The following is a 13,214-nucleotide window of genomic DNA, read 5'->3' as shown; positions in this document are numbered from 1 at the left end:
CTCATATACAGTGCATAAAATATATTTATATATAAACCCTTATACACCATTTTAATAAAAAATATCACAAAATTCTTCTAAGTCCCTCGGGAAGAGTGAAAGACGCGCACGTTCATTTTCAGAGCTCTTAGACCTTCCCATAAGAAGTTAGCCAAAAAGTAGCTTCGAAAAACGCTTAGGTTAAGTTTCAGAGTTGCTTCTAATGTACCGAAGCTGGACTTAGACATAATTTCACTCTCACAACATTATGGCTGGTTGGAGACAGTCCGAACCACAAGTACCGGGTCCATGGTTCTGGGCGTATACTGGGGGGACGGGGACGACTCCCATTAATCCCTTACTATACCGGGGATACGCTTATCACAATGCCTTTCTGGTCTGTGCTGAAGCAGGGCATTCTGGCAGCCAAGTGGCTTGACCTTAATTAGTGAGCCTGGTTACCCCCTCTCGGAACCACAGACTTAGAAATCGCCAGCTCATATACAGTGCATAAAATATATTTATATATAAACCCTTATACACCATTTTAATAAAAAATATCACAAAATTCTTCTAAGTCCCTCGGGAAGAGTGAAAGACGCGCACGTTCATTTTCAGAGCTCCTAGACCTTCCTATAAGAAGTTAGCCAAAAAGTAGCTTCGAAAAACGCTTAGGTTAAGTTTCAGAGTTGCTTCTAATGTACCGAAGCTGGACTTAGACATAATTTCACTCTCACAACATTATGGCTGGTTGGAGACAGTCCGAACCACAAGTACCGGGTCCATGGTTCTGGGCGTATACTGGGGGGACGGGGACGACTCCCATTAACCCCTGACTATACCGGGGATACGCTTATCACAATGCCTTTCTGGTCTGTGCTGAAGCAGGGCATTCTGGCAGCCAAGTGGCTTGACCTTAATTAGTGAGCCTGGTTACCCCCTCTCGGAACCACAGACTTAGAAATCGCCAGCTCATATACAGTGCATAAAATATATTTATATATATACCCTTATACACCATTTTAATAAAAAATATCACAAAATTCTTCTAAGTCCCTCGGGAAGAGTGAAAGACGCGCACATTCATTTTCAGAGCTCCTAGGCCTTCCCATAAGAAGTTAGCAAAAAAGTAGCTTCGAAAAACGCTTAGGTTAAGTTTCAGAGTTGCTTCTAATGTACCGAAGCTGGACTTTGACATAATTTCACTCTCACAACATTATGGCTGGTTGGAGACAGTCCGAACCACAAGTACCGGGTCCATGGTTCTGGGCGTATACTGGGGGGACGGGGACGACTCCCATTAACCCCTGACTATACCGGGGATACGCTTATCACAATGCCTTTCTGGTCTGTGCTGAAGCAGGGCATTCTGGCAGCCAAGTGGCTTGACCTTAATTAGTGAGCCTGGTTACCCCCTCTCGGAACCACAGACTTAGAAATCGCCAGCTCATATACAGTGCATAAAATATATTTATATATATACCCTTATACACCATTTTAATAAAAAATATCACAAAATTCTTCTAAGTCCCTCGGAAGAGTGAAAGACGCGCACGTTCATTTTCAGAGCTCCTAGACCTTCCTACAGTATAAGAAGTTAGCCAAAAAGTAGCTTCGAAAAACGCTTAGGTTAAGTTTCAGAGTTGCTTCTAATGTACCGAAGCTGGACTTAGACATAATTTCACTCTCACAACATTATGGCTGGTTGGAGACAGTCCGAACCACAAGTACCGGGTCCATGGTTCTGGGCGTATACTGGGGGGACGGGGGGGACTCCCATTAACCCCTGACTATACCGGGGATACGCTTATCACAATGCCTTTCTGGTCTGTGCTGAAGCAGGGCATTCTGGCAGCCAAGTGGCTTGACCTTAATTAGTGAGCCTGGTTACCCCCTCTCGGAACCACAGACTTAGAAATCGCCAGCTCATAAACAGTGCATAAAATATATTTATATATATACCCTTATACACCATTTTAATAAAAAATATCACAAAATTCTTCTAAGTCCCTCGGGAAGAGTGAAAGACGCGCACGTTCATTTTCAGAGCTCCTAGACCTTCCTATAAGAAGTTAGCCAAAAAGTAGCTTCGAAAAACGCTTAGTTTAAGTTTCAGAGTTGCTTCTAATGTACCGAAGCTGGACTTAGACATAATTTCACTCTCACAACATTATGGCTGGTTGGAGACAGTCCGAACCACAAGTCCCGGGTCCATGGTTCTGGGCGTATACTGGGGGGACGGGGGGGACTCCCATTAACCCCTGACTATACCGGGGATACGCTTATTACAATGCCTTTCCGGTCTGTGCTGAAGCAGGGCATTCTGGCAGCCAAGTGGCTTGACCTTTATTAGTGAGCCTGGTTACCCCCTCTCGGAACCACAGACTTAGAAATCGCCAGCTCATATACAGTGCATAAAATATATTTATATATATACCCTTATACACCATTTTAATAAAAAATATCACAAAATTCTTCTAAGTCCCTCGGAAGAGTGAAAGACGCGCACGTTCATTTTCAGAGCTCCTAGACCTTCCTACAGTATAAGAAGTTAGCCAAAAATTAGCTTCGAAAAACGCTTAGGTTAAGTTTCAGAGTTGCTTCTAATGTACCGAAGCTGGACTTAGACATAATTTCACTCTCACAACATTATGGCTGGTTGGAGACAGTCCGAACCACAAGTACCGGGTCCATGGTTCTGGGCGTATACTGGGGGGACGGGGGGGACTCCCATTAACCCCTGACTATACCGGGGATACGCTTATCACAATGCCTTTCTGGTCTGTGCTGAAGCAGGGCATTCTGGCAGCCAAGTGGCTTGACCTTAATTAGTGAGCCTGGTTACCCCCTCTCGGAACCACAGACTTAGAAATCGCCAGCTCATAAACAGTGCATAAAATATATTTATATATATACCCTTATACACCATTTTAATAAAAAATATCACAAAATTCTTCTAAGTCCCTCGGGAAGAGTGAAAGACGCGCACGTTCATTTTCAGAGCTCCTAGACCTTCCTACAGTATAAGAAGTTAGCCAAAAAGTAGCTTCGAAAAACGCTTAGTTTAAGTTTCAGAGTTGCTTCTAATGTACCGAAGCTGGACTTAGACATAATTTCACTCTCACAACATTATGGCTGGTTGGAGACAGTCCGAACCACAAGTCCCGGGTCCATGGTTCTGGGCGTATACTGGGGGGACGGGGACGACTCCCATTAACCCCTGACTATACCGGGGATACGCTTATTACAATGCCTTTCCGGTCTGTGCTGAAGCAGGGCATTCTGGCAGCCAAGTGGCTTGACCTTTATTAGTGAGCCTGGTTACCCCCTCTCGGAACAACAGACTTAGAAATCGCCAGCTCATATACAGTGCATAAAATATATTTATATATATACCCTTATACACCATTTTAATAAAAAATATCACAAAATTCTTCTAAGTCCCTCGGGAAGAGTGAAAGACGCGCACGTTCATTTTCAGAGCTCTTAGACCTTCCCATAAGAAGTTAGCCAAAAAGTAGCTTCGAAAAACGCTTAGGTTAAGTTTCAGAGTTGCTTCTAATGTACCGAAGCTGGACTTAGACATAATTTCACTCTCACAACATTATGGCTGGTTGGAGACAGTCCGAACCACAAGTACCGGGTCCATGGTTCTGGGCGTATACTGGGGGGACGGGGACGACTCCCATTAACCCCTGACTATACCGGGGATACGCTTATCACAATGCCTTTCTGGTCTGTGCTGAAGCAGGGCATTCTGGCAGCCAAGTGGCTTGACCTTTATTAGTGAGCCTGGTTACCCCCTCTCGGAACAACAGACTTAGAAATCGCCAGCTCATATACAGTGCATAAAATATATTTATATATATACCCTTATACACCATTTTAATAAAAAATATCACAAAATTCTTCTAAGTCCCTCGGGAAGAGTGAAAGACGCGCACATTCATTTTCAGAGCTCCTAGGCCTTCCCATAAGAAGTTAGCAAAAAAGTAGCTTCGAAAAACGCTTAGGTTAAGTTTCAGAGTTGCTTCTAATGTACCGAAGCTGGACTTTGACATAATTTCACTCTCACAACATTATGGCTGGTTGGAGACAGTCCGAACCACAAGTACCGGGTCCATGGTTCTGGGCGTATACTGGGGGGACGGGGACGACTCCCATTAACCCCTGACTATACCGGGGATACGCTTATCACAATGCCTTTCTGGTCTGTGCTGAAGCAGGGCATTCTGGCAGCCAAGTGGCTTGACCTTAATTAGTGAGCCTGGTTACCCCCTCTCGGAACCACAGACTTAGAAATCGCCAGCTCATATACAGTGCATAAAATATATTTATATATATACCCTTATACACCATTTTAATAAAAAATATCACAAAATTCTTCTAAGTCCCTCGGAAGAGTGAAAGACGCGCACGTTCATTTTCAGAGCTCCTAGACCTTCCTACAGTATAAGAAGTTAGCCAAAAAGTAGCTTCGAAAAACGCTTAGGTTAAGTTTCAGAGTTGCTTCTAATGTACCGAAGCTGGACTTAGACATAATTTCACTCTCACAACATTATGGCTGGTTGGAGACAGTCCGAACCACAAGTACCGGGTCCATGGTTCTGGGCGTATACTGGGGGGACGGGGGGGACTCCCATTAACCCCTGACTATACCGGGGATACGCTTATCACAATGCCTTTCTGGTCTGTGCTGAAGCAGGGCATTCTGGCAGCCAAGTGGCTTGACCTTAATTAGTGAGCCTGGTTACCCCCTCTCGGAACCACAGACTTAGAAATCGCCAGCTCATAAACAGTGCATAAAATATATTTATATATATACCCTTATACACCATTTTAATAAAAAATATCACAAAATTCTTCTAAGTCCCTCGGGAAGAGTGAAAGACGCGCACGTTCATTTTCAGAGCTCCTAGACCTTCCTATAAGAAGTTAGCCAAAAAGTAGCTTCGAAAAACGCTTAGTTTAAGTTTCAGAGTTGCTTCTAATGTACCGAAGCTGGACTTAGACATAATTTCACTCTCACAACATTATGGCTGGTTGGAGACAGTCCGAACCACAAGTCCCGGGTCCATGGTTCTGGGCGTATACTGGGGGGACGGGGACGACTCCCATTAACCCCTGACTATACCGGGGATACGCTTATTACAATGCCTTTCCGGTCTGTGCTGAAGCAGGGCATTCTGGCAGCCAAGTGGCTTGACCTTTATTAGTGAGCCTGGTTACCCCCTCTCGGAACCACAGACTTAGAAATCGCCAGCTCATATACAGTGCATAAAATATATTTATATATATACCCTTATACACCATTTTAATAAAAAATATCACAAAATTCTTCTAAGTCCCTCCGAAGAGTGAAAGACGCGCACGTTCATTTTCAGAGCTCCTAGACCTTCCTACAGTATAAGAAGTTAGCCAAAAAGTAGCTTCGAAAAACGCTTAGGTTAAGTTTCAGAGTTGCTTCTAATGTACCGAAGCTGGACTTAGACATAATTTCACTCTCACAACATTATGGCTGGTTGGAGACAGTCCGAACCACAAGTACCGGGTCCATGGTTCTGGGCGTATACTGGGGGGACGGGGGGGACTCCCATTAACCCCTGACTATACCGGGGATACGCTTATCACAATGCCTTTCTGGTCTGTGCTGAAGCAGGGCATTCTGGCAGCCAAGTGGCTTGACCTTAATTAGTGAGCCTGGTTACCCCCTCTCGGAACCACAGACTTAGAAATCGCCAGCTCATAAACAGTGCATAAAATATATTTATATATATACCCTTATACACCATTTTAATAAAAAATATCACAAAATTCTTCTAAGTCCCTCGGGAAGAGTGAAAGACGCGCACGTTCATTTTCAGAGCTCCTAGACCTTCCTATAAGAAGTTAGCCAAAAAGTAGCTTCGAAAAACGCTTAGTTTAAGTTTCAGAGTTGCTTCTAATGTACCGAAGCTGGACTTAGACATAATTTCACTCTCACAACATTATGGCTGGTTGGAGACAGTCCGAACCACAAGTCCCGGGTCCATGGTTCTGGGCGTATACTGGGGGGACGGGGACGACTCCCATTAACCCCTGACTATACCGGGGATACGCTTATTACAATGCCTTTCCGGTCTGTGCTGAAGCAGGGCATTCTGGCAGCCAAGTGGCTTGACCTTTATTAGTGAGCCTGGTTACCCCCTCTCGGAACAACAGACTTAGAAATCGCCAGCTCATATACAGTGCATAAAATATATTTATATATATACCCTTATACACCATTTTAATAAAAAATATCACAAAATTCTTCTAAGTCCCTCGGGAAGAGTGAAAGACGCGCACGTTCATTTTCAGAGCTCTTAGACCTTCCCATAAGAAGTTAGCCAAAAAGTAGCTTCGAAAAACGCTTAGGTTAAGTTTCAGAGTTGCTTCTAATGTACCGAAGCTGGACTTAGACATAATTTCACTCTCACAACATTATGGCTGGTTGGAGACAGTCCGAACCACAAGTACCGGGTCCATGGTTCTGGGCGTATACTGGGGGGACGGGGACGACTCCCATTAACCCCTGACTATACCGGGGATACGCTTATCACAATGCCTTTCTGGTCTGTGCTGAAGCAGGGCATTCTGGCAGCCAAGTGGCTTGACCTTTATTAGTGAGCCTGGTTACCCCCTCTCGGAACAACAGACTTAGAAATCGCCAGCTCATATACAGTGCATAAAATATATTTATATATATACCCTTATACACCATTTTAATAAAAAATATCACAAAATTCTTCTAAGTCCCTCGGGAAGAGTGAAAGACGCGCACGTTCATTTTCAGAGTTCCTAGACCTTCCTATAAGAAGTTAGCCAAAAAGTAGCTTCGAAAAACGCTTAGGTTAAGTTTCAGAGTTGCTTCTAATGTACCGAAGCTGGACTTAGACATAATTTCACTCTCACAACATTATGGCTGGTTGGAGACAGTCCGAACCACAAGTACCAGGTCCATGGTTCTGGGCGTATACTGGGGGGACGGGGACGACTCCCATTAACCCCTGACTATACCGGGGATACGCTTATCACAATGCCTTTCTGGTCTGTGCTGAAGCAGGGCATTCTGGCAGCCAAGTGGCTTGACCTTAATTAGTGAGCATGGTTACCCCCTCTCGGAACCACAGACTTAGAAATCGCCAGCTCATAAACAGTGCATAAAATATATTTATATATATACAGTACCCTTATACACCATTTTAATAAAAAATATCACAAAATTCTTCTAAGTCCCTCGGGAAGAGTGAAAGACGCGCACGTTCATTTTCAGAGCTCCTAGACCTTCCTATAAGAAGTTAGCCAAAAAGTAGCTTCGAAAAACGCTTAGTTTAAGTTTCAGAGTTGCTTCTAATGTACCGAAGCTGGACTTAGACATAATTTCACTCTCACAACATTATGGCTGGTTGGAGACAGTCCGAACCACAAGTACCGGGTCCATGGTTCTGGGCGTATACTGGGGGGACGTGGACGACTCCCATTAACCCCTGACTATACCGGGGATACGCTTATTACAATGCCTTTCCGGTCTGTGCTGAAGCAGGGCATTCTGGCAGCCAAGTGGCTTGACCTTTATTAGTGAGCCTGGTTACCCCCTCTCGGAACAACAGACTTAGAAATCGCCAGCTCATATACAGTGCATAAAATATATTTATATATATACCCTTATACACCATTTTAATAAAAAATATCACAAAATTCTTCTAAGTCCCTCGGGAAGAGTGAAAGACGCGCACGTTCATTTTCAGAGCTCCTACACCTTCCTATAAGAAGTTAGCCAAAAAGTAGCTTCGAAAAACGCTTAGGTGAAGTTTCAGAGTTGCTTCTAATGTACCGAAGCTGGACTTAGACATAATTTCACTCTCACAACATTATGGCTGGTTGGAGACAGTCCGAACCACAAGTACCAGGTCCATGGTTCTGGGCGTATACTGGGGGGACGGGGACGACTCCCATTAACCCCTGACTATACCGGGGATACGCTTATCACAATGCCTTTCTGGTCTGTGCTGAAGCAGGGCATTCTGGCAGCCAAGTGGCTTGACCTTAATTAGTGAGCATGGTTACCCCCTCTCGGAACCACAGACTTAGAAATCGCCAGCTCATAAACAGTGCATAAAATATATTTATATATATACAGTACCCTTATACACCATTTTAATAAAAAATATCACAAAATTCTTCTAAGTCCCTCGGGAAGAGTGAAAGACGCGCACGTTCATTTTCAGAGCTCCTAGACCTTCCTATAAGAAGTTAGCCAAAAAGTAGCTTCGAAAAACGCTTAGTTTAAGTTTCAGAGTTGCTTCTAATGTACCGAAGCTGGACTTAGACATAATTTCACTCTCACAACATTATGGCTGGTTGGAGACAGTCCGAACCACAAGTACCGGGTCCATGGTTCTGGGCGTATACTGGGGGGACGTGGACGACTCCCATTAACCCCTGACTATACCGGGGATACGCTTATTACAATGCCTTTCCGGTCTGTGCTGAAGCAGGGCATTCTGGCAGCCAAGTGGCTTGACCTTTATTAGTGAGCCTGGTTACCCCCTCTCGGAACAACAGACTTAGAAATCGCCAGCTCATATACAGTGCATAAAATATATTTATATATATACCCTTATACACCATTTTAATAAAAAATATCACAAAATTCTTCTAAGTCCCTCGGGAAGAGTGAAAGACGCGCACGTTCATTTTCAGAGCTCCTACACCTTCCTATAAGAAGTTAGCCAAAAAGTAGCTTCGAAAAACGCTTAGGTGAAGTTTCAGAGTTGCTTCTAATGTACCAAAGCTGGACTTAGACATAATTTCACTCTCACAACATTATGGCTGGTTGGAGACAGTCCGAACCACAAGTACCGGGTCCATGATCTGGGCGTATACTGGGGGGACGGGGACGACTCCCATTAACCCCTGACTATACCGGGGATACGCTTATCACAATGCCTTTCTGGTCTGTGCTGAAGCAGGGCATTCTGGCAGCCAAGTGGCTTGACCTTAATTAGTGAGCCAGGTTACCCCCTCTCGGAACCACAGACTTAGAAATCGCAAGCTCATATACAGTGCATAAAATATATTTATATATATACCCTTATACACCATTTTAATAAAAAATATCACAAAATTCTTCTAAGTCCCTCGGGAAGAGTGAAAGACGCGCACGTTCATTTTCAGAGCTCCTAGACCTTCCTATAAGAAGTTAGCCAAAAAGTAGCTTCGAAAAACGCTTAGGTTAAGTTTCAGAGTTGCTTCTAATGTACCGAAGCTGGACTTAGACATAATTTCACTCTCACAACATTATGGCTGGTTGGAGACAGTCCGAACCACAAGTACCGGGTCCATGGTTCTGGGCGTATACTGGGGGGACGGGGACGACTCCCATTAACCCCTGACTATACCGGGGATACGCTTATCACAATGCCTTTCTGGTCTGTGCTGAAGCAGGGCATTCTGGCAGCCAAGTGGCTTGACCTTAATTAGTGAGCCTGGTTACCCCCTCTCGGAACCACAGACTTAGAAATCGCCAGCTCATATACAGTGCATAAAATATATTTATATATATACCCTTATACACCATTTTAATAAAAAATATCACAAAATTCTTCTAAGTCCCTCGGAAGAGTGAAAGACGCGCACGTTCATTTTCAGAGCTCCTAGACCTTCCTATAAGAAGTTAGCCAAAAAGTAGCTTCGAAAAACGCTTAGGTGAAGTTTCAGAGTTGCTTCTAATGTACCGAAGCTGGACTTAGACATAATTTCACTCTCACAACATTATGGCTGGTTGGAGACAGTCCGAACCACAAGTACCGGGTCCATGGTTCTGGGCGTATACTGGGGGGACGGGGACGACTCCCATTAACCCCTGACTATACCGGGGATACGCTTATCACAATGCCTTTCTGGTCTGTGCTGAAGCAGGGCATTCTGGCAGCCAAGTGGCTTGACCTTAATTAGTGAGCCTGGTTACCCCCTCTCGGAACCACAGACTTAGAAATCGCCAGCTCATATACAGTGCATAAAATATATTTATATATATACCCTTATACACCATTTTAATAAAAAATATCACAAAATTCTTCTAAGTCCCTCGGAAGAGTGAAAGACGCGCACGTTCATTTTCAGAGCTCCTAGACCTTCCTATAAGAAGTTAGCCAAAAAGTAGCTTCGAAAAACGCTTAGGTGAAGTTTCAGAGTTGCTTCTAATGTACCAAAGCTGGACTTAGACATAATTTCACTCTCACAACATTATGGCTGGTTGGAGACAGTCCGAACCACAAGTACCGGGTCCATGGTTCTGGGCGTATACTGGGGGGACGGGGACGACTCCCATTAACCCCTGACTATACCGGGGATACGCTTATCACAATGCCTTTCTGGTCTGTGCTGAAGCAGGGCATTCTGGCAGCCAAGTGGCTTGACCTTAATTAGTGAGCCAGGTTACCCCCTCTCGGAACCACAGACTTAGAAATCGCAAGCTCATATACAGTGCATAAAATATATTTATATATATACCCTTATACACCATTTTAATAAAAAATATCACAAAATTCTTCTAAGTCCCTCGGGAAGAGTGAAAGACGCGCACGTTCATTTTCAGAGCTCCTAGACCTTCCTATAAGAAGTTAGCCAAAAAGTAGCTTCGAAAAACGCTTAGGTTAAGTTTCAGAGTTGCTTCTAATGTACCGAAGCTGGACTTAGACATAATTTCACTCTCACAACATTATGGCTGGTTGGAGACAGTCCGAACCACAAGTACCGGGTCCATGGTTCTGGGCGTATACTGGGGGGACGGGGACGACTCCCATTAACCCCTGACTATACCGGGGATACGCTTATCACAATGCCTTTCTGGTCTGTGCTGAAGCAGGGCATTCTGGCAGCCAAGTGGCTTGACCTTAATTAGTGAGCCTGGTTACCCCCTCTCGGAACCACAGACTTAGAAATCGCCAGCTCATATACAGTGCATAAAATATATTTATATATATACCCTTATACACCATTTTAATAAAAAATATCACAAAATTCTTCTAAGTCCCTCGGAAGAGTGAAAGACGCGCACGTTCATTTTCAGAGCTCCTAGACCTTCCTATAAGAAGTTAGCCAAAAAGTAGCTTCGAAAAACGCTTAGGTGAAGTTTCAGAGTTGCTTCTAATGTACCAAAGCTGGACTTAGACATAATTTCACTCTCACAACATTATGGCTGGTTGGAGACAGTCCGAACCACAAGTACCGGGTCCATGGTTCTGGGCGTATACTGGGGGGACGGGGACGACTCCCATTAACCCCTGACTATACCGGGGATACGCTTATCACAATGCCTTTCTGGTCTGTGCTGAAGCAGGGCATTCTGGCAGCCAAGTGGCTTGACCTTTATTAGTGAGCCTGGTTACCCCCTCTCGGAACAACAGACTTAGAAATCGCCAGCTCATATACAGTGCATAAAATATATTTATATATATACCCTTATACACCATTTTAATAAAAAATATCACAAAATTCTTCTAAGTCCCTCGGGAAGAGTGAAAGACGCGCACGTTCATTTTCAGAGCTCCTAGACCTTCCTACAGTATAAGAAGTTAGCCAAAAAGTAGCTTCGAAAAACGCTTAGGTTAAGTTTCAGAGTTGCTTCTAATGTACCGAAGCTGGACTTAGACATAATTTCACTCTCACAACATTATGGCTGGTTGGAGACAGTCCGAACCACAAGTACCGGGTCCATGGTTCTGGGCGTATACTGGGGGGACGGGGGGGACTCCCATTAACCCCTGACTATACCGGGGATACGCTTATCACAATGCCTTTCTGGTCTGTGCTGAAGCAGGGCATTCTGGCAGCCAAGTGGCTTGACCTTAATTAGTGAGCCTGGTTACCCCCTCTCGGAACCACAGACTTAGAAATCGCCAGCTCATAAACAGTGCATAAAATATATTTATATATATACCCTTATACACCATTTTAATAAAAAATATCACAAAATTCTTCTAAGTCCCTCGGGAACAGTGAAAGACGCGCACGTTCATTTTCAGAGCTCCTAGACCTTCCTATAAGAAGTTAGCCAAAAAGTAGCTTCGAAAAACGCTTAGTTTAAGTTTCAGAGTTGCTTCTAATGTACCGAAGCTGGACTTAGACATAATTTCACTCTCACAACATTATGGCTGGTTGGAGACAGTCCGAACCACAAGTCCCGGGTCCATGGTTCTGGGCGTATACTGGGGGGACGGGGACGACTCCCATTAACCCCTGACTATACCGGGGATACGCTTATTACAATGCCTTTCCGGTCTGTGCTGAAGCAGGGCATTCTGGCAGCCAAGTGGCTTGACCTTTATTAGTGAGCCTGGTTACCCCCTCTCGGAACAACAGACTTAGAAATCGCCAGCTCATATACAGTGCATAAAATATATTTATATATATACCCTTATACACCATTTTAATAAAAAATATCACAAAATTCTTCTAAGTCCCTCGGGAAGAGTGAAAGACGCGCACGTTCATTTTCAGAGCTCCTAGACCTTCCTATAAGAAGTTAGCCAAAAAGTAGCTTCGAAAAACGCTTAGGTTAAGTTTCAGAGTTGCTTCTAATGTACCAAAGCTGGACTTAGACATAATTTCACTCTCACAACATTATGGCTGGTTGGAGACAGTCCGAACCACAAGTACCGGGTCCATGGTTCTGGGCGTAAACTGGGGGGACCGGGACGACTCCCATTAACCCCTGACTATACCGGGGATACGCTTATCACAATGCCTTTCTGGTCTGTGCTGAAGCAGGGCATTCTGGCAGCCAAGTGGCTTGACCTTTATTAGTGAGCCTGGTTACCCCCTCTCGGAACCACAGACTTAGAAATCGCCAGCTCATATACAGTGCATAAAATATATTTATATATATATACCCTTATACACCATTTTAATAAAAAATATCACAAAATTCTTCTAAGTCCCTCGGGAAGAGTGAAAGACGCGCACGTTCATTTTCAGAGCTCTTAGACCTTCCCATAAGAAGTTAGCCAAAAAGTAGCTTCGAAAAACGCTTAGGTTAAGTTTCAGAGTTGCTTCTAATGTACCGAAGCTGTACTTAGACATAATTTCACTCTCACAACATTATGGCTGGTTGGAGACAGTCCGAACCACAAGTACCGGGTCCATGGTTCTGGGCGTATACTGGGGGGACGGGGACGACTCCCATTAACCCCTGACTATACCGGGGATAC

The sequence above is a fragment of the Ascaphus truei genome, chromosome 4 (genome assembly GCF_040206685.1).
Source record: "Ascaphus truei isolate aAscTru1 chromosome 4, aAscTru1.hap1, whole genome shotgun sequence".
In the NCBI taxonomy this organism is placed as follows: Eukaryota; Metazoa; Chordata; class Amphibia; order Anura; family Ascaphidae; genus Ascaphus; species Ascaphus truei.
The sequence above is the reverse complement of the archived record's forward strand: the minus strand, read 5'-3'. Positions refer to the sequence as shown.